This window comes from Somniosus microcephalus, chromosome 17 (genome assembly GCF_052327205.1).
Source record: "Somniosus microcephalus isolate GS21.2 chromosome 17, FLI_Smic_1.0, whole genome shotgun sequence".
NCBI classification, from domain to species: Eukaryota; Metazoa; Chordata; class Chondrichthyes; order Squaliformes; family Somniosidae; genus Somniosus; species Somniosus microcephalus.
The window spans coordinates 36,875,225-36,897,984 of NC_141003.1; the positions used below are offsets into that span (position 1 = coordinate 36,875,225).

General features: G+C 44.6%; 1 long non-coding RNA gene across 1 annotated transcript; it reads right to left on the bottom strand.

Moving 5' to 3' along the window:
• Positions 1-16,487: 16,487 nt before the first annotated feature.
• Positions 16,488-18,552, bottom strand: LOC147105644 (uncharacterized). Its single transcript, XR_015081544.1, has 2 exons — positions 18,273-18,552; positions 16,488-17,417 (listed from the first exon to the last, which is right to left on the bottom strand). It is a non-coding gene; the product is annotated as an uncharacterized LOC147105644 (long non-coding RNA).
• Positions 18,553-22,760: the final 4,208 nt, after the last annotated feature.

Below are 22,760 nucleotides of genomic sequence, written 5' to 3' on the forward strand. Positions count from 1 at the left end.
CTCTCCACAGATGCTGCCTGACCTGCTGAGTATTTCCAGCATTTTCTGTTTTCAGATTTCCAGCATCCACAGTATTTTGCTTTACTATTATTTTAGGCCTTGCCCTTAAACCTGGCTTACACAGCCATACTCTGAGCTCCCCAATTACTACAATCCTTTGGCATCAGGTTTATTTGGCAGATTTACATTATCTCTATGGGAATTAAAGCAAGCAAAAGAGAACAATTGGTATAAGTGGCCTGTGCTCTTTGCAACATGGAGAATCAAAATGTGACTTTATAAAGACGTCTGTATGTTTTTCCAATTGTTAAATGCATATCTTTTACTTTTATTTGATTATGTAACAATGAAGATACAAAACAGGGTCACAGTATTTTATAAATTCTGCCTCTTTATATGTACAGGATTGTACCTGATGTCTAAAGAGAGTGCAGATAGATTTTTTTTTCAATTTTTTGAGTACTGAGTGAGTGAATAAAGTTCACACTTCTTTTGGCACAGGGGTCATGCCATATTAGTTGGTATTTGCAGATACAGAGATAGAGAACCGTATACAGTTCTGTACACTCAGACAGGACTGTGCATTGAGCGTGGACAGGATCCAGGTCATTCCACTACAGGAGGCTTTCACTAAGCAGATAGGGTGGGCTAGCTTGTTGGGCACTGAGTATGAATGAAAGCAAGCCCCGAGAGTGCTTATGCAGGCAGTGGTATGCCAGGGCCCACAGATATTACAGTCTCTCTTCAGCTGCAGAGCATTGGTAAAGTGAATACTGCAAAAAGGGGATCCACTCCTTTTAATGCTTCCCCAGATCTTACTCATATTGAGAACTAAGCAAGTCAGAAATAAGGGGGCCGTATCCTATTTATAGCAGGTCATGCAGACATGGGGTTATGTCTAGGAGGATGGTAAGGCCCATCATGGCTCCAGGGGCCTCCAGAACCACTGTCCAAAAGAGCAGTAGGCAGGGGCATGACAATATATGTTGTAGAATACCCGATTTGGCCAGAGTCCATGGACCAGTTAATTACCAGCCTGTACCAGGCCCCTATAGACAGTACCAGATCTGAATGTAGCCATAGAAATCATGTGGTGCAATCTACAACTTGTTAACAAAGTGCAGGGAGATGAAACGATTTTTATGGAGCAGCTTGCAGATTTGAGTGATGTCCATCCCTGAACCATTTAATCGTTTCATTGGTGCACACTCGTCAGCTTCTTAGTAAATCAAATCTTTTTTGATGTGAAAAAACTTTCAAAACATGCCTACTAGTGCCTGTACGCCTAAGAAAATGAGTGTCATTTTGAAGAGCCTTCCCGAACCAGCGCATTGGCAGAATCTTGGAGGAGCTTGGATAAGGATTTAAATTTTAATAAGCTGGTAGACCGGGAGCCAATATGGGTCCAAGGAGGGGAATGATGGACAAGCAGGGCTTAGTGCAGCATTAGATATCAGCTGTTGCATTTTGGACTAGTTGGAGTGTACGTAGTGTGGAGAAAGGAAGGTCAACAAGGAAAGCACTCATTTTTTTGATATATATATATAAAAATATAAATGAATTGGATACTGGAATACAGAATAGAATTTCTAAATTTACCAATGACAGCAAACTTGGGGGTGTGGCAAACAGTGAGAATGATACCAATCTACTGCAACAGGACATAGAAAGGCTAGCAGAATGGACAGACAAGTGGCAGATGGAATTTAATACAGAGAAGTGTGAGGTGATTCATTTTGGCAGAAGGAACAGGGAGAGGCAATATACACTTAATGGCATAGTTTTAAAGAGTGTGCAGGGACAGAGGGACTTGGGAGTTAATGTGAATAGGCTCCTGAAGGTGGCAGGACATATTGAGAGTGGTTTGCAATGCATATGGGATCTTGGGCTTCATAAATAGAGCTATTGAGTACAAAAGTAGAGAAGTTATGCTGAACCTTTATCTTAGGCAGTCTCTCGAGACAGAGGATGACTTGCTTCCACACTAAAAATGAGTTCTCAGGTGACTGATGAGTCCAATGCAGGACCTACAGTCTCTGTCAGAGGTGGGGCAGACGGTGGTTGAAGGGGTGGGTGGGTGAGGTGCGGTGCTTGGGTTGACATGCACTCCTTCCGCTGTTTGCGGAACCTTTATAAAGCACTGGTTAGGCCACAACTGGAGTATTGCGTCCTGTTCTGGTCACCACACTTTAGGAAGGATGTGAAGGCCCTTGAGAGGATGCAGAGGAGGATGCAGAGGAGATTTACCAGAATGGTTCCAGGGATGGGGAATCTTAGCTACAAGGACAGGTTGGAGAAGCTGGATTTGTTTTCATTAGAGCAAAGGAGATTGAGGGGTGATTTGATAGAGGTGTACAAGATTATGACAGGTTTGGATAGGCTAGACGGGGAAAGGCTGTTCCCACTAGTTGATGGTACAAGGACCAGAGGGCACAGATTTAAGGTTTTGGGCAAGAGATACAGAGGGGGACGTGAGGAAAAACTTTTTTATGCAGCGAATGGTGAGGACCTGGAATTCGCTGCCGACGGAAGTGGTGGAAGCGGAGACACTCAATGTTTTCAAGGGGAGACTGGATAGGCACTTGAGGGAAATAAACTTGCAGGGCTACGGGGAATGGGACTGACTGGATTGCTCCAGAGAGCCGGCATGCACTCGATGGGCTGAATGGCCTCCTTCTGTGCCGTTATGACTCTCTGACTGGGTATAGGTGACAAAAGCAAGGATTCAGCATTGAGGGGAAAGGCAGTGGTACCTAGGGCAAAGGCAGAGGTGGAAATATGCCGTCCTGATCATGGGCTTGAAACACAGCTCAGAGTTGAATAGGGCGCCAATGTTGCACGCAGTTTTGCTGAACCCGATTGGGAGGCCAGGGGGAGGGATGGAGCTGAGCAAACAAACCGTTTAGTTATTTGCAATTGAATATGTCTGTCTGGAATTATGACCTTGGAGAGGAAGCCAACTTTGAGGAATGACATTTGACCTCAGATTAGTGAAAATGTTTTCCATAAGAAAGAGAGGAACCAACATTTCATTTGAGTTCAGAGAAAATAAACTGAAGAAAATCTTTGGGTTATCTGGTCTTTACTGAAAATTAGTAGGCAAACTTTAAAGTAGATAATATCATGAGTTTATATGGTTGATGCTTAAAATTTCTTGTTATTCTGTTAGACATTATCAATAATGATTTGGCAAGGTAAATGCTCACTGAGAATATGCTACTTCTGCTATTTAAATGATAAAACTCATTAGTTTGCATGTAATAAATTTAACTTGGCTCAACAAGATTAACTATTGACCTACAATTTAAAAAGGTATAACATATACACTGCTCCAGCAAATGTTATACTACTTAATATAAAAAGTAGAAGGGGAGGTAGATGAGTTAAAAGCTTCCCAGGGACATGTTTTGTATTATCAGCATGCTCTTGCAGTAAATGCTGGCATAGAAATAGAGTCTGCTGTAGATCCAGTTTTCACAATATGCGTTTTGCTCCCTGAACAATCATTATCCATAAGCACCACCTATTTTTAAAACAAAATGTTTTAAAAGACGAGCTCAATTTATTGCCAGCTGAAGGAAGAAAAAAGGGTATTGTGGTATGCTGCAATACATTAATAAAACCTTCAGCCATAAAATTGGGTGGTGGACGATAGATTTTGTAAATCTAATCTATAACATTATTGACAAAAAGATATGTATTTGGTTATGATATTGTAGTTCACTGTATTTCCCATAATTTTGTTTGAAATTAATCATAAGAAAAATGTGACTTGTCCTGTTTTTTGGGATGGATTCCTAGATGTTTGGCTAAGGTATCATCCTTCATATAGATAGCTCCTGTCCACCCACTGTTTGTTGTCCATCTGAAGTCACTGGAATCACTAATAACTCATTTTGCAAGCTACCTGTGACATACAACCGTGCATTGGTCTGTTGTTACTGTACTATCGCTCTTGTGAGGCTATTGAGAACAAAGCCATAAAGTGATAGTCTCTCTGTGACCTAATTATGGTCACAGTACAGGAGTTCCAACAACTGACTCGTGTGCGAATTAGCAACTATATCTACTGCATGCATCAGAAAATGTACTTTAGTAATCAACTAACTAATGTTGTTAATACGTACTAGTAGATTTCCTTTAGCCCTGGACTTGGGGCTGTATTTTCTGATGACACCCATTTAGGGTTGCGACGGAGTGGAAAGTTTCCGGTAAATTTCCGAAAATTTTCCACGGGAAGTTTAGCTTGGGAATTTTACCCAAAAAAGCAGATGCTAGCATAATATTGTTTTTTGGTTTTTTTTTTTGTATTTCTTTCATTTTTTTCCCCCCCACAGGTCCTCTCTTAAAATTACCAACAGAGATGGAATCTTAATTATTAAGGAATTTCTTAATCAATATATGTTTATCTTCTTACTTGGCTTGTTTTAATAATTACAAGTTTTGTGTGTGACTGTGAACAAATGTGTCCCGATTGGTTGGATGAGCAATTAGCTCCCTCTATTGGTGATGTAGCGTCATGCGTGCACAGGTCATGCTTCCATCACATGGAGCATCAGGGAAATGTACTCACCCTGTTGCAATCGTGCTGCTCGACCGCAGTTCGACACAGAGATGAATGCCCTTTATTTCTCTGCATAGAACAATGCCACATTTACCATCGGATGTGTGGAAGCATTTTACCCCAGGCATTAAAGATGGAAAGACTGTGTACATGTGCAAACACTGTACAAAGCCATATGTAAAGAATGCCACAAAGATGCAGCATCATTTATCCAAATGCAACAACTTCACTCAAAGCTCACAGCAGTCAGCCCAGAGTTCCTCTGCTTCCATTCAAGAAGATGATGGTTCACATTCAGCATCAGGCTCCTTATCCGCAGCAACTCCTGGCCCACTTGGAAAGTTCTTTGATACAATGGATAACCATAGACAGAAGAATACAGATGAGTGCCTTGCTCGAGCTGTATATGCGACAGGCTCACCCCTCATACTCACAGCCAACGTGTACTGGAATAGATTTTTCAATGTTATTCGCCCTGCATACTGTCCTCCCACCAGACATGCTTTGTCTACTTATTTGCTGGAGGCTGGGTATAACAGAGTCCAAGGAAAGCTCAAAGAAACGATAGAGATGGCAGACTATGTTGCAGTTATCTCAGATGGGCGGTCAAATGTACGAGGGGAGGGCATCATAAACGACATTGGCCCTGATTTTCTGGCCGCCGTCGGGTGGCTTTTCATGTGGCCGGGGGCCGAAAATCGGCGAAAAAGCAGGTCAGGGCCCCCCCGCCTGATTCCCCGCCCGACTTTCAGACCGTCGTTTCCCCGCGCCCCGCTTCAGTCCCGGCCGCCGCTGGCGGGACTGGTCGTCGGCACACTAATTACCTCGTTGAGGTAGATTTTCCGGGGCCGTTGCGACTTTGGGGCTTTCCCCACATGAACCCCGCTGCTGAGAGCTGGCGTGAAGCTTGCCGGCTTGCTAGCTGTCAGCTGCAGGTCAATGGAGAAGCTGCGATTTAAAAGGGACAGCACTTGTATGTTGAAGGACCTTGTTGCTGAAGGCTTGGGGCTACTTCAAGGCTTAGGCACAGCTGTGGAAGGTTGGAGCCTCACACACTTCTCCAATGTGATCTCCTGGGAAGCCCCTCTCGCCACCCTCACTCAGCGCTTCCTCAGCGGAGGCATCTACGAGAAGCATGGGACACCTTTTTTTCCTTCCCTTCTTGCCATTAGAGGATCTCCAGCAGCAGAGGCGGCAGCAGCAGAACCAGGAACAGCATGATGAGCACCAGGCTGCTGCTCACTCACCTGAAGCTGCACAGGGCAGAAGGGGCCAGCGCTTTGAAGCCTCGTCGAATTTGAAGGCAGCTCGGGGTCTGGCACTGGCCACAGCTGCTGCAGGCTCCTCTGCCATCCTGTATGGTTCGTTTGGATGCCTTCAGAGGATGCAGTGCTTGCTGTGGGCCTTGAAAGCACCACGAATGATGACATCATAGTGTGGGGATTTCTGACTCGAATTGAACAATTAGCAAGGCTTCCCACACGCTGGGAATTAATTGGCCAATTGAGGGAAAATTGCATGGAGCTGGCTGACACTTTTTTGTGTGTGTCAGAAACCCCACATTCGGGAAAACCCCACCATTTCCCACACAAGCCGAAAATCAGGGCCATTGTCTCCACTCCTCTTCCAGTGTTCTTCAAGAGCAGACATGAAGGACAACAGACACACAGGCACATACATTGCTGATGAGCTGAAAGTGGTCATCAACAATCTTGGATCGCAAAAGGTCTTTGCAGTAGTTACTGACAATGCTGCGAATATGAAGGCTGTTTGGGCTCAAGTGGAGGAGGCCTACCCTCATATTACGTCTATTGGGTGCGCAGCTCATGGGCTCAACCTGCTCCTCAAGGACATCATGGGTTTGAGAACCATGGAAACACTGTACAAGAGAGCCAAGCAAGTTGTTAAGTATGTCGGGGGAAAACAGGTAGTCGCAGCAACCTACAACTCCAAGCAAACGACAAAGAACAAGAACACCACACTGAAGCTGCGCAACAGGCTGACTAACAAGAGTGGAGAAACTGGTGGTTATCCGGGCGAACCTACAACTTATTGAGCCAGATACAGAAGTGTCCACCACACAGCTAGATGGTGACACAGAGGAGGAAATGGACACGTCAGAGCCAGAGAATCAGGAGGAGCAATGATGAGTAGAAGACTCAGAAGACTCATGAGTAGAAGACTCAAAAGGGACAAAATAAGGCAAATTACAGGCTAAATAAGCTGATGCTCTTTTTATTTTATTTTAGATGGGTCTTTTTTGTGGGGGTTCAATAATGTTCAAAATTATAACCTAAATAAAGTTTTGAAAGCCTGTTTTTATTTGTATGGAACAGTATGTCTATTTTAATGACAAAAATAACATAAGGGTCAGAGACAAAAACCATCAGTGTGCAAAAAAACTCAAAATTCCCATGGAAAGTTTCCACTTTTAAAAATTCCTGAAATTTTGCAACCCTACACCCATTGCTATGTATAAAAAATTCAGTAATGTTTTTGGATCACATTATTGACGTACCTTAGATACTAAAAGAAACAAGGCTGACAGATAGAATGTGATACCAATATATAATTTTACAAAGCCTGCTTATGATGTAAATAACCTTTTCCTACTCAAAATCTCTCAGTTATTAACATTATAAATGATACATTTATTCTTTCCCTCCCAGAGTGGACTTGCAGTATTTGCTTAAGATACAGACAATTTACTTTTCCCTCCTCATAGTTCTTTTTCTTAATTATTTCCATTTTCCCCTCCCTGATAGCTTCTAGTTCTTGTTGAAGCTGTTGCTAGTCTAGTGCTGCACAGGGATTTTCCTAGGTCAAGTCTCCACTGATCTGCACCTTGAACAAGTGGTCATTCTCCTGGGCCTGGGCCGGAGTCCAGCAGCAAAGACCGAGCTCATCAAGGTAACCCTCCAACTCAAATGCAAACAGCTCATCCCAAGCGATACCATTAGTGCAGCATTTTTATCTAATGGCTTATAAACAGTACAAAATAAAATCTTTCCAATGATATTTTCTTCGTGTTATTTACAAGTTTTCTGCTTGATTGTCTTATATAGAGGAAATATATGTAGATCTCTCTATCTAACTCTTGCATGCAGCACACACTTCCTGTAAGTGTAACATTCACTGTAATACTTGCTTGCCACACGATTGCCATCACCATTGTGCACAGCTTCCACCTGCCTTGGAGGTTCTAGAATTGGGCCTGCGGCCTAATGCTGTCTGTCCCTTCCCTGCTGCAGGCATCAGTTTCCCCCACCTTGACCAGGTGCCATCAGCTCCCTCACTGTCCTCTACCTTCTTTGCTGCGACCACACCCCAAACCCAATTTTGGTCCCCAGAGTCCACCAAAAAAAGTCACTTTACCCATCCACTCTCAAAACTTACATGTGAATAAAGTGTACTTGGGCACAGTTGTAGTGTGACTAGTGCCCTTGGAACCATACACCCAAACAAGGAGAGAAGGGAAGCAGAGAAATTCTTTGAGGATGTATTTAATTGGTAGACACGGGAAATTCACTGAATGAATTCTATTTACTTTTTCTGAAACCCGAGATGCATTTCAAAGGTGTTTGACTAGAAGTCTGCCAACCTTAGATAGATCACTGGCAAGGCCACATCTATTCACCAGTAAATACAAAGGTCTTGAGGCCATTACACTTGAGCCATCACAGTTTGAAGTTATCACATGTTGATACAAATGCTAAACATTTTTTTTTAAAAGCAGAAAGCTAGTCATTTCCAGTTATGTCTTTGACCTTGTGGTAGAGCTAGGGATTTACAACCAGTTGTCAATCTACAGAGAAACAATGATCCAATTGACCTCAGGGTGCATCCAAAAGGAATTATCCTCTGGATGTAGCCGTTTACAGCAATTAGACACTAACTTGAAACGGAGGCAGGTCGACCACACTAGTAGAATGCAGTGTGTGTGTTACATAGTGTAATGCACCTGCCCTTGTCAAACAGAAAACTCCCCCACATGGACTGGAAGCAACATCAAGGGAGCCCCCCTAGTTTGTATCATTGTTTGTGGTTGTGGGTGCCCAGTATCAGGTATGATAGCTTAGTGGTTATGGTGCTGGACTAGCAACCCAAAGGTTGCAAGTTGAAATTCCACCATGGCAAGTTGTGAAATTGATCTGTAAATTGTGGGCTGGCACCAGAAATAGTGACCATAGAAGCTCCAAGATTGTTGAAAAAAATCCAGGGCAACTAGAGATGGGCAATAAATACTTTCTTGCCAGTGTTGTCCACATTTTAAGAAAAGTATAAAAGCAAAGGATATTGATGTGTGTATAGAAAGTCTAGAGAAGAGCAATTTAGGGCTGGAGGTTCTGTGAGCCTCTTTCCATAGCATAACTTAGATGTTCAAAGTGCTCAGAGGGATGTCTAATGGAGTTGCAAGCAGATAATTCATTACATAGAAACATGGAAGATAGGAGCAGGAGTAGGCCATTCAGCCCCTCGAGCCTGCTCCGCCATTCAACGAGATCATAGCTGATCATCCAAATTCAGTACCCTGTCCCTGCTTTCTCCCCATATCCCTTGAGCCCTTTAGCCTCAAGAAACATATCCAACTCTTTCTTGAATATATTTAATGAACTGGCCTCCACCGCCCTCTGTGGCAGAGAATTCCACAGGTTCACCACTCTCTGGGTGAAGAAATTCCTCCTCATTTCTGTCCTAAATGGCTTACCGCGTATCCTTTGACTATGACCCCTGGTTCTGGACTCCCCAGCCATCAGAAACATCCTTTCTACATCTAGTCTGTCCAGACCTGACAGAATTTTATAGGTTTCAATGAGATCCCCTCTCAATCTTCTAAACTCCAGTGAGTATAAGCCCAATCGACACAATCTCTCCTCGTACGTCATTCCTGCCATCCCAGGTATCAGCCTGGTGAATCTTCGCTGCACTCCCTCCATGGCAAGAATGTCCTTCCTCAGGTAAGGTGACCAAAACTGCACACAATACTCAAGGTGTGGTCTCACCAAGGCCCTGTACAACTGCAGCAAGACATCTTTGTTCTTGTACTCGAACCCTCTTACTACGAAGGCTAACATACCATTTGCCTTCTTAACCACCTGCTGCACCTGCATGCTTACCTTCAGCGACTGGTGCACAATAACACCCAGGTCTCTTTGCACTTCCCCTTCTCCCAATCTATTGCCATTCAAATAATAATCTGCCTTCCTGTTTTTGCCACCAAAGTGGATAACCTCACATTTATCCACATTATAGTGCATTTGCCATGTTTCTGCCCAATCACCCAACTTGTCCAAATCGTACTGGAGTTTCATGACATCCTCCTCACAGCTTACCCTCCCACCCAGCTTTGTGTCGTCTGCAAATTTGGAGATATTAAATCCAATTCCCTCGTCCAGATCATTAATATATATTGTGAACAGCTGGGGTCCTAGGACCGATCCTTGCAGTACCCCACTAGTCACTGCCTGCCCCTCGGAAAATGACCCGTTTATTCCAACTCTTTGCTTTCTGTCCGCCAACCAGTTCTCTATCCAAGTCAATACCTTGCCCCTAATCCCTTGTGCCTTAATTTTGCACGCTAATCTCTTATGTGGGACCTTATCGAAAGCCTTCTGAAAGTCCAAATACACCACATTCACTCGTTCTCCCTTATCTATTTTACCAGTTACATCCTCAAAAAATTCCAGTAGATTAGTCAAGCATGATTTACCTTTTGTAAATCCATGTTGACTTTGTCCGATCCTGTCACTGCTTTCCAAGTGCTCTGCTATTACATCTTTTATAATAGACTCTAGCATTTTCCCCACTACCGATGTCAGGCTTACCGGTCTATAATTCCCTGCTTTTTCTCTACCACCTTTTTTGAATAGTGGGGTAACATTAGCTACCCTCCAATCCATGGGTACTGTTCCAGATTCCATCGAGTTCTGGAAGATGACCAGCAATGCATCTACTATCTCTAGGGCCACTTCCTTAAGTACCCTGGGATGTAGACCATCAGGCCTTGGGGATTTATCGGCCTTCAGTCCCATCAATTTTCCTAACACCATTTCCCTACAGATACTGATTTCTTTCAGTTCCTCCCTCTCATTAGACCCTATGTTCCCTGACATCTCTGGGAGGTTATTTGTGTCCTCCTTTGTGAAGACAGAACCAAAGTATGTATTTAGTTGGTCTGCCATTTCCTTGTTTCCCATTATAAATTCCCCTGATTCTGACTGTAAGGGACCTACGCTTGACTTCACCAATCTTTTTCTCTTCACATATCTATAAAAGCTTTTACAGTCAGTTTTTATGTTCCCTGCTAGCTTATTCTCATATTCTATGTTCCCCTTCTTAATTAATCCCTTTGTCCTCCTTTGTTGATTCCTAAACTGCTCCCAATCCTCAGGATTATTGCTTTTTCTGGCCAATTTATATGTCATCTCCTTGGATCTTATGCTATCCCTAATTTCCCTTGTTAGCCACGGTTGAGTCACCTTTTTTGTTTTATTTTTATGCCAAACTGGGATGAACAAATTGTGTAGCTCATCCATTCGGTCTTTGAATGTTTGCCATTGCCTATCCACCGTCAACCTTTGAGTGCCATTCCCCAATCAATCCTACCCAACTCACTCCTCAGACCATCGTAGTTTCCTTTATTTAAATTCAGGACCCTAGTCTCCGAGTCAAATACTTCATTCTCCATCTTAATGAAGAATTCGATCATGTTATGATCTCTCCGACCCAAGGAGCCTCGTACAACAAGAATGCTAATTAATCCTTTCTCGTTACATAATACCCAGTCTAAGATGGCCTGATCTCTGGTTGGTTCCTCGACATATTGGTCCAGGAAGCCATCCCATAAACACTCCAGGAATTCCTCCTCCACAGTATTGTTACTAATTTGGTTGGCCCAATCTATATGTAGATTATCACCCATGATGACTGCTGTGCCCTTATTGCACGCTTCTTTAATTTCCCTTTTAATGCCATCCCCAACCTCCGCCTTACTGTTTGGAGGTCTATATACCACTCCCACTAATGTTTTTTTCCCCTTGGTATTTCTCAATTCTACCCATACAGATTCCACATCATCAGAGCTAATATCCTTCATTACAATTGTATTAATCCCTTCTTTAACCAGTAATGCTACCCCACCTCCCTTTCCTTTTTGCCTATCTTTCCTGAATATCAAATACCCCTGGATGTTGAGTTCCCAGTCTTGGCCATCCTTGAGCCACGTTTCCGTAATCCCAACCAAATCATATTCGTTTACCTCTATTTGCGCAGCCAATTCATCCACCTTATTACAAATGCTCCTCGCATTAAGACACAAAGCCTTCAGGCTTGTTTTTTTTTTAAACACTCTTAGACCTATTAGAATTATTATTTATTATGGCCATGTTTGATTTAAACCGTTGATTTCTCTGACTGCCACTTTTGTTTTTCTCCTTCCTATCTTTTGCTTTTATCCCCATTTTCCTTTCCTCTGTCTCCCTGCTCAGGTTCCCAACCCCCTGCCATTTTAGTTTAAACCCCCCCCCCCGAACAGTGCTAGCAAGCCTCCCCGCAAGGATATTTGTCCCGCTCTGGTTCAGGTGCAACCCATCCGACTTGTACAAGTCCCACCTTCCCTAGAAGCAGGCCCAGTGATCCAGGAAACTAAAGCCCTCCCTCCTGCACCAACTCTTTAGCCACGCATTCATCTGCTCTATCCTCCTATTCCTATACTCACTAGCACGTGGCACCGGGAGTAATCCAGAGATTACAACCTTTGAGGTCCTACTCTTTAATCTGCTACCTAGCTCCCTAAATTCTTGCTGCAGGACCTCATCCCTCTTCCTACACATGGCGTTGGTCCCAATGTGAACCACGACCTCTGCCTGTTCACCCTCCCCCTTCCTTGTTATTGTTTTCTTAATCTGTGAAATGTATTTCCACCTTATTTAGTTAATAGATAATTAAGCATGAAACAAGTGCATCAAGTTACATCACTATCAAGATTGTCTATTCAATGGCATCATCCCATTTTTTCACATTAGTCATGTTCATCAAATTACAGTAAAAGAAAAACGATGAAATTAATAAACAGCATAAAAATAAACTGAAGAGCGGCATCTAACTAGCAGATATAAATTCAATCATATCGTTCTGATGTGCACAAACTCTTTACCTGCTCTTTTGTACTAATGATGGCTTCAAGCCTGCTCATTTGAATTACTACCTAGTAACTTAATGCCTGTGATTTAGCAGTGTTTTGTCATCTTTTACTTAAATTACCAAGAAACACATTAATCCAAGTCGTAAAATCACAGCCCATGGAGGAAAAAATGGCTTAAATTACAACCTGGTAATTGAAAAGACTGTCTCAGAGGTCAGCGAAACAGCTGTTTACTAAGAAAGAACTTACATTTATATAGCACCTTTCATAACTCCAGCATGTCCCAAAGCGCTGCAATTAAGTATTTTTGAAGTGCAGTCTCTGTTGTAATGTTGGAAACACAGAAGCCAGTTATGCACAGCAAGCTCCCACAAACAGCAATGAAATGAATGACCAGATAATCTGTTTTAGCATTGTTGGTTGAGTTTTAAATATTGTCCAGGACACTGGGGATAGATTCAGCTGTGCCCAGTTTTTATTGATATTGTACCATCCCATAGTAACTATGTCATAGCCTCCAAGGCAAGTTACATAGGTTTCTTTCAAAAAGGGTGTTTGTTTTTCTATGGGTTGTTTCTAGTCCAGGTATGCACATATATTTAGTAAATCACCTGTGGCACTGCTCATGTAAAACAGTGCATTCTCTGACTTAATAAGGACAGGAAAATTACACAATGTATTATTCTGCTACTGAAGTGTAGTTGTGTGCCTCTTTAAAGATAAAAGTCGATTTGCATTAAGTAAATACTGGGCGAGTCCATACACAAGTCAATTAAGAAGTTGCAGACACAGTAACCTCAGTACTTTTGTTGCTGGACAGTTTATCGGTACATTCCAAATTACTACTTTGGCGTCTTTATACTTTATGTGTAATAGTCATTCTTATTAGCCAGTGGGTGATACCTGAACTGCAATGGGCAACTGAAGTGCGATAGGAAGTGTGTATATATAACATTTTTATAACAGGACAAGTAACATCTATGGCACAAGTGCCAGGCAATGACAATCTCCAGTAGGAAAAGGTCAAATCACCTCCCCCAACCTCCAATGGAACCATCGTTGCTGACTCCTCCACCATCAATATTCTGGGGGTTATGACTGGAAGCATAGCTATGAGCAGGGCGGAAGCTGGGTATTCTGCAATGAGTGGCTCATCTCATGACCCTTCAAAGCCACTCCTCTACAAAGTTCAAGTCAGGAGTATGATGGAATACTCAACACTCGCCTGGATCAACACTCAAAAAGCTCATCATCCAGGTCAGAACACACCACTTGAACAGCGCCTCTGCCATTGGACTCAGTATCTACCCCTCCAACACTGGAGCACTGTGGCTGCAGTATGTACTATTTACACCATATAGTGAAGCAACTCAACAAACTTACTTGGGTAGCACCTCCTAGCCTCTCAAGCTCTACCAAGAAGAACAGCCACAATATCATAAGAACACCATCACCTCCAAGTTCCCATCCCAGTCATACACCATCCTGACTAGGACATGCATCAACATTTCTTCCTTGCTGCTGGGAAAAACCTGGAATTCCCTACTGAACACAATCATGAGGACACCATCAGAACAAGGACTTGCAGTTTAAGGAGACCCAGCACCACCTTCGCAAGGCTACAAGCAATAGGCAATAAATTCAGCCTTGCCAGTGTCACCCACATTCCAAAAACAAATTTTTAGAAAAGAAAATCTGCCATGGCACTCCTCACAGCAAGTCAGATGACGTGATGTTTTATAAGGGCAGCAACATTGCATCATGTAAAAATCAAAGAATTCTTCTAATGCTAATTGTGAACGCTTCGCCCCCTTTAAGGATATGAAATCTAAATGATGTTGAGTAAATATTGAGCAGTGTTCAATCAGAGCTTAATCAAAAGACTGCAGACATTCTGTTCCAGTACGTTGGTTCTTCATACCTTTTTCTGTGAAGCTTAACAAAAATTTGGAGTGCAGCATTTGAAGCACAAGAGTGAAATGTGAGACATTAAAAGTGCACTAGACATGTTTTTTGCATTATTATAAACACAATATTGCAAATACATTATTTTACAAAAGACAGATGATCTCACAGCGCCAGGGACCCGGGTTCAAATCCGGCCTCGGGTGACTGTCTGCGTGGAGTTTGCACATTCTCCTCGTGTTTGCGTGGGTTTTCTCCGGGTGCTCCGGTTTCCTCCCACAGTCCAAAGATGTGCGGGTTAGGTTGATTGACCATGATAAAAATTGACCCTTAGTGTTAGGGGGGATTAAATACGTGGGGTTACGGCTTGGGTGGGATGGCTGTCGGTGTAGGGACTGGGTGCTAGGGTTTGGATGATCAGCCATGATCGCGTTGAATGGCGGAGCAGGCTCGAAGGGCCGAATGGCCTACTCCTGCTCCTATCTTCTATGTTTCTATGTTTCAATGGCACTTTTGACAGAGACTAAACCAATTTTAAAAAAAACTAGAAAAAAGATGACCGAGATAAATCCCGTGTGATCCAATCAACACGTTTTCCTCTCCATCCTCCTCATCCTGAATAAGGGCCTTATTTCTCTCCCTCCACCCCAACAGAGTGCTCCTCTCTCTCTGCGCCCTTGGCAACTGGGTCACCAAGAAAGGCTTTCTCCAAGGTCATTCATTCGCTCCCTTCCTCAAAACAGTGTCTGTCCCGATTTGCCTTCTCTACAGCACAGCTGAAATAGTCCAGAGTTCATTCAAAAAATATAGACTCCCGTACATCATTTTCCTTGTCCCTTGATACTCCTTTACTTCTCACCCCACAACATTACTTTTCACTTTCCCTTTTCTCGGTGCTGTTTGTGAAAGACAGCCATGACCTGCAAAGAGGTTATTGGAGCCAAGTTGATTAGTAAGCTGATTTTTTATTAAACAACTAAGTTTGTTACGTGATAACATTTATCTTTGAGAGTTTATGGTGGGGAGGTGATTGAGGAACCACATGGCAGTTGTATCGTGGGACTTTTTTTTTTGCTGGAATTTGACTGGGGAGAAAGTCACATCTTATTACAGAAAAGCTAAAAAAGAAAATAACCAATTAAAATTGAGAAAAATACACTTAAACACAACCAAAATTGACCATCCTGATGTTTAGGACACAGCTGTTACAATAGATAAAAGATATTCTACATAGAGCTTGGTACAAACATTTCAGGGAATACTGACAGACCATTGACACAGATTTGTGGTTTTAGGTTCTCAGTAGTAGGTGCGATTGGAAAGGATCGCTTTTGATAAGTCAAAAATAGTGAGTCAAAAGCTTGATTTTGAGTAATTCTTTTTGCCTTTGTCACAAAATGGAAAAGGCAGGTACCGGCAGTGCATGCTTTGGTAATGTGCCGTACCTCATGATGGTCAAAAGTAGCGCTGTTCATGATATAACACTGATATCGTACTACTCCCTCCAGCCATTCTATAAATAGACAACCTTCAATGAACCCCACATCCATAATTTACATGCACACCTACAAGTCTGATAGCTGCAATCCTGAGCAACAAAAAGAAAAAAATCTAACTTTCACATGCATCATTTATTGAATCCAGGAACTGTGATCCAATATCAATACTTCATCAACAGCACTGAACTTGACCCTATCCAACAATAGGAGAAAAGGAAATTGAAAGAAGAAGAACTTGATTCTTCAACAAGGAGCTTATGCATATTAACTAATAAATCTAAGCATACAGCAAAGTGCATTGACCTTTTGTGTGAATATGTTCAAAGATATTGAAATGTGTAGGCAACTCCAGAAATAAAACCACCATCAAAAAAGCTCATTATTCAGATGTGTTTATTCTTGACCATACACTGCACCAAAGACCGTTGGTGCTTGTGTGTTTTTAGATCCATGGCAAGACACCTATGGTCAGCATCAACACTTGAAACTGTATGTATGTTATATATACACACACAAAATACAGCCATGAATATTCAAAGTAGTGTACAGCTTTAACTACCATTGTGAAGATTTAAACAGCAATTTTATGAAAATTTCTGTAAATTTAGCCAGTTTGTTAAACTAGCCATAAAGTGCAGTAGCAAATATCAAGTCTAGTAGATTTTTCTCTTTAAAAAGTTCTTTGTAAATTAGTGCAAAGCACCAGTTTTATTTCAGTACTTTGAATAACCAGTGAGTGGCTCATAAAGTAAATTTGCAACATAGCAATATTTAACAAATATTGTCTAACTGGTTACCAGTACCTCATTGGTTTCTCTAGACTAGATCATCGCTCTACAAATTTGTGGCTTTCTTAAAATTCCAATCACCAAACTGTGCTATCCTTTCTCTAGCTCAGAAATGCAAATGGACCATGCATACAATAATCATTCACATTCTTCGTTCTCTAACTGAAATTCAGTCTCTTTAAGAGGCATGCAATCTGCACGGGTTATTCCTTTTAATTAAAAGATAGCTTCTTGTGGATCTTGACGGTTTGACGAACATACTGTTCATTGTTTCCAAGTCATCGTCCTCATCTGCAGGTTGCACTGTCGAATGCACCATCTCTATTAGCGCCAGGAAGACTGTAAGAATTGTGAAGAATGTTCCAAACAAGTATAATTTGACTATTTTGGAATTTGGTCTCTGTCCTGCAATAATCGCTTTGATCAAAGTCACCCAGACACTACACGCACTTTCCACCATGTTTGTGTAATTCGAGGTTGATTCGATGATTCAGTTCTTCAGATGACTCTACAAATGTCTATAAATATGAACTGGTTAGTCAATTTATCTATGAATAATGCTGAAATTGCAATACTAAACAATGATTTTGTATAAGTGTTGTACACACTTTTCAGTTAAATGCAATCCTTGAAACATGGTGCGGAAGGGTATAGACCCCAGGCATTAACTCTACGCATTTAGCTATTCATTTTTAACATTACTCTAATCCTGTATCCTTTGACCAAATGCTACGCTATGTTCAAGGATACCAACTCCGCTAGATTAGATAGTTACTATAAATTCAGGTACAAGTTTATCTGGATAGGGATTTATCCAAAGAGTAATTTTCTAGAGAGCAAAGAAACTCATTGCCAGGGTACACCAGATAATTATAACCAAGAATAAGCCCTCCATATGTATAAGGAATAAAATAAGTCTTCCATGGTACTGTATAAGGAACATACCAACCTGCACCTCAGTTCTCTGACTTTGCTAAGTGGGATGTGGACCTATGGAGCAGCGTGCAATTGGCATCAGGGAAATGCAATGTCTGGATTTCCCAGTTGTCCAGTTTCAGGCATGCTGACTGGTGGCTTGCTATCTCTGTCTTACACTTGGGTGACTAAAAAGCCACATTTTCTAGTAGATTCTTTTGGGGATAGAATCAGGATTGTGCACACAGAACTCTCTCAATTCTGGGAAATACCAAAAGCAGGAGACGGAGAATACGTTCAGACTAAGTCATAGCCGCCTTAGGGACATCGATTTGGTGGACTGAGGCAGTTTCGACACAAAAGCTGTATCGCCACAGGGGTTATGCCGACACCTTACAAGCTCTATTATGACTCGCACTGGCGCCACTACAACCGAGAGATGCCCGAACCCGGCTTACCGACTGCTCCCGATGCACATTCGCTCGCTGGGGGCCCTGGCGGGACACAGCTCGTGCACGCTAAATAATCCGCGCGCGCTGCTCACCGACTGCTCGAGCTTCGCTCCCGCTCACAGAGACAGAACGAACCAGGCCTCACGCTCCCCGCGCCACCTCACACTCCGTCACAAAGGACGGCCACCGACCAATCCCCACGCATTGTGACGTCATGTTCGCCCCGCCCCGGCGGCCGCACTGCCAATGAGGTAGCGCTTTGATGGTCTTGGCTCACGATGGTCAAGCACCGTGCACGTCTCTGTGCCAATATTCAATTCAATTCAAATCGCTTTATTGGCATGATGACAAGTTACATCTTATGTTGCCAAAGCATCGGAAAACATTCATGTTTGTTCACAAAAATACAGATCTATCCATACAGTGTATAAACATACTTTCATATAATTTATATATACTCTTTTCTTATATTTAGTGGTTGTCCCTCTGTTTATGGCAAGCTGTAACATAGTGTCCCGCTAGTGTTACGCAATTTCTCTCTTCCCCTAGTAGGTATGGGAGTTTTTGGTCGTCATTCAAATTTCTGAATTCCTGGCATATTTTTGTGAATTTTGGGTAGAAATTCTCCCTTATGCCCTGATATTTTCTACAAGCTGTGAGGAAGTGCATCTCTGTCTCCACCACTCCCTGACTGCAGTGAGAGCATATCCTGTCCTCTCTTGGTAGCCGGGTCTGTCTGTGTCTACCTTTTTCGATCGCCAGGTTATGTTCACCAAGTCAATAAACCTGCACCATGCTCATAGTGCGCTGTCAGCCGCGGCTCAGTGGGTAGCACTCTCGCCTCTGATTCAGAAGGTTGTGGGTTCATATTCCCATCCCAGGGACTAGCATAAAACCGAGGCCATAATGAACATCATCAGGCCTGAGACTTGGGGGTGAGTATAGCCCTTATAAGAATAACCCCACGATGGCGACTCCATCTTCACCGGTGACGGGGTCAGCGAGGTCATATGTTGGCATGGCTGCTTCCGCTGCTCCTGCTGCCTCGTCACCCTTTCGTCTAATCAACAAGAAACATGGGGTTACAAGCTACACTCACATCAATGTGTGCGTCAAAGCAATGACTGAGGTTGTCACCCCCTCGGCCGTTGTAGCAGCCTTGAAAATGTACGGGAAGGCTGTGTTCTTCCTGAGATCGGAGCGGGTGGTGTCCCTGGCCTTTACTAAGGGGCTCACGGTGGGTGGGACCTTCTTGCCAGAGGACCCTCTTGAGGCCACCGCACAGAGAATTGTTATTTCCAACGTCCCGCCCTTTGTCCCCGGTGAGCTCCTCCTCCCCAACCTACGACAACTGGGGGAGATGAGGTCGGGGATCCCGCTCTGATTCAGGGAGGTCAGTCTCCGTCATGTCTTCCCCTTCCGGCACCAGCTTTTCGTACAGCTGGCGCGGGAGGAGGACACAGAAGGTGCGTCTTACATGCACCATGAGGGGACAGCCTACCGCGTCTTCTGGATGTCGGACGGTGTGCGGTGCCACACCTGTAAGGAGGTGAGGCACATTCGGAAAAACTGCCCCGCCTCCAAAGCCGCTACGACATCTAAAGCGGCCGAGGCTGCGCCACCGCCACTCGCGGATGCGCGGTCGATGTCGGAGGCCAATGTCATCACGGCCTCCGGCGGGGAGGGAGAGCGTCCGAGCTGATGGAAGGCGCGGAGGAAAAAGAAGCATCTAGAGAGCAAGACCCCTTGGAAACTGCAACGATCCCATAACCGCACTCAACCCAGGAGCCGTTTTGGCGAGCACAAAGGATCCCGAGCCCATGACCACACCTACTCCCACAGAGATTCCACCACCCACGGTCGGGCTCGGGCCCGGGAAAGAAAAACAGAAGGAGGGAGCGGAGGCGGGGGCCTCGGCAGACATGGAAGTCTCGCCGCCTCTGTGTCCCACAGGATTAAAAAGGAGGTGCAATCCCTAGAAGCGGAGGAGGGCCTGGAGGAGGGAGGTCCCTCCGTGCAAGAGGAGTCAGCACCCGTCGTGGATCCGTCACCGACACGCGCCGTCGGCAGGAGTCGCCTGTCCCTCGGTAGGGTGAGACAGATATGTCTGTCCAGCCCGTGCCTCCCGAGGATGGGGAAGAGGCCCTGCCCATGTGGGGGGCCAAGGAACCACCTGTCCCCACTTTGGAATTTCAACCATCACTCCTCGCCGGGTCAAGCACCCTGGGGACTGGGGTGGCCGAGGCCGATGAGGCTGAGCACACCCAGATATCTCCCAGAAACTGCTCGACCTGGTCGAGGGTTTTAATAAAAACACCCTGCCCGCTGGGTAGGTAGCTGCTGGCGGGGAGGGGGAGGACCCGCTAACTCTGTCACTGTCGCTGGTGCCGAGTGTTTTGGAGGAACTGGGAATGGTTTACTCCCCGGTTTCTCCATGCAGCCCGGCGTCTGAGGCGGAGGGGGACCCCGAACTGCCGCCGCCTCCTGGCCCAGCTCCCCCGGAGGAGCCCAGGGAGGACTCCGCTGCCGTCAATCCTGGGGGTGGGATCGGGACAGAGGTAGGGCCGGCTGGTCATAGAGTCATAGAGTCATAGAGTAATACAGCACGGATAGAGGCCCTTCGGCCCATCGTGTCCATGCCGGCCATCAAGCCCTGTCTAATCTAATCCCATATTCCAGCATTTGGCCCGTAGCCTTGTATGCTATGGCATTTCAAATGCTCATCCAAATGCTTCTTAAATGTTGTGAGGGTTTCTGCCTCCACAACCCTTTCAGGCAGTGAGTTCCAGACTCCAACCACCCTCTGGGTGAAAAAGTTCTTTCTCAAATCCCCTCTAAACCTCCCGCCCTTTACCTTGAATCTATGCCCCCTAGTTATTGACCCCTCTACTAAGGGGAAAAGCTCCTCAGCATCCATCCTATCTATGCCCCTCACAATTTTGTACACCTCAATCATGTCCCCCCTCAGCCTCCTCTGCTCCAAGGAAAACAAACCCAATCTGCCCAGTCTCTCTTCATAGCTGAAGCGCTCCAGCCCTGGTAACATCCTGGTGAACCTCCTCTGCACCCTCTCTAACGCGATCACATCTTTCCTGTAGTGTGGCGACCAGAACTGCACACAGTATTCCAGCTGTGGCCTAACCAGTGTTTTATACAGCTCCATCATAACCTCCTTGCTCTTATATTCTATGCCTCGGCTAATGAAGGCAAGTATCCCATATGCCTTTTTTACCACCTTATCCACCTGTTCCGCCGCCTTCAGGGATCTGTGTACCTGCACACCCAGATCCCTCTGACCCTCCGTCTTGCCTAGGGTCTTTCCCTTCATTGTGTATTCCCTTGCCTTGTTAGACCCCCCAAAGTGCATCACCTCGCACTTTTCCGGGTTAAATTCCATTTGCCACTGTTCCGCCCATCTGACCAACCCATCTATATCGTTCTGCAGACTGAGGCTACCCTCCTCGCTATTTACCACCCTACCAATTTTAGTATCATCCGCGAATTTACTGATCATACCCTTTACATTCATATCCAAGTCATTAATGTAGACCACAAACAGCAAGGGACCCAGCACCGATCCCTGTGGTACCCCACTGGCCACAGGTTTCCAGTCACAAAAACAACCTTCGACCATCACCCTCTGCCTTCTGCCACTAAGCCAGTTTTGTATCCAATGTGCCAAGGCACCCTGGATTCCATGGGCTCTTACCTTCTTGACCAGTCTCCTGTGCGGGACTTTATCGAAGGCCTTACTGAAATCCATGTATACCACATCCACTGCGTTACCCTCATCCACACACCTAGTCACCCCCTCAAAAAATTCAATCAAATTAGTCAGACATGATCTTCCCTTGACAAAGCCATGTTGACTATCCCTGATTAATCCTTGCCTCTCCAAGTGGAGACAAATTTTGTCCCTCAGGATTTTTTCCAGTAATTTTCCTACCACTGATGTTAGGCTCACTGGCCTGTAGTTCCCCGGTTTTTCCCTACTACCCTTCTTGAATAATGGTACTACATGGTGTGGCCGAGCCATTCACTGCACCTTGTGTGACGGACGGGTCAGCCGCTGGTGACGACCTGGAGGAGGACGGGGACTCGGTGGAGGGCACTGGGAATGATTTGGACTCCTTCGCCAGTGAGGTAGTGGATGCTCTCCTGCCCCCCACAAGTCTCCCCTTATCCCCGTTGAGGAACTCCAGGACTTTATGGCAATGTGCCTGGGTCATCGCAAATGGATCCAGCTGGCCCTCAACAGGTGGTTGGAGCTGACTCCTCTCCCTCCCCCCGTTAGGTTAGGTAGAGGTTGCACTATGGTCTTGTCATGAAGATAAGCATAGCCAGCCTCAACATCAATGGCAGCAGAGAGACACGCCGCAGATTTAATAACTTCTCGGTCCTTAGGGAAGGGAAGGATGCAGTGTGCTTCCTGCAGGAAACCCACACCGTTCTGGGAGACGAGGCCACGTGGCTCCTGGGATGGCAAGGAGCCAC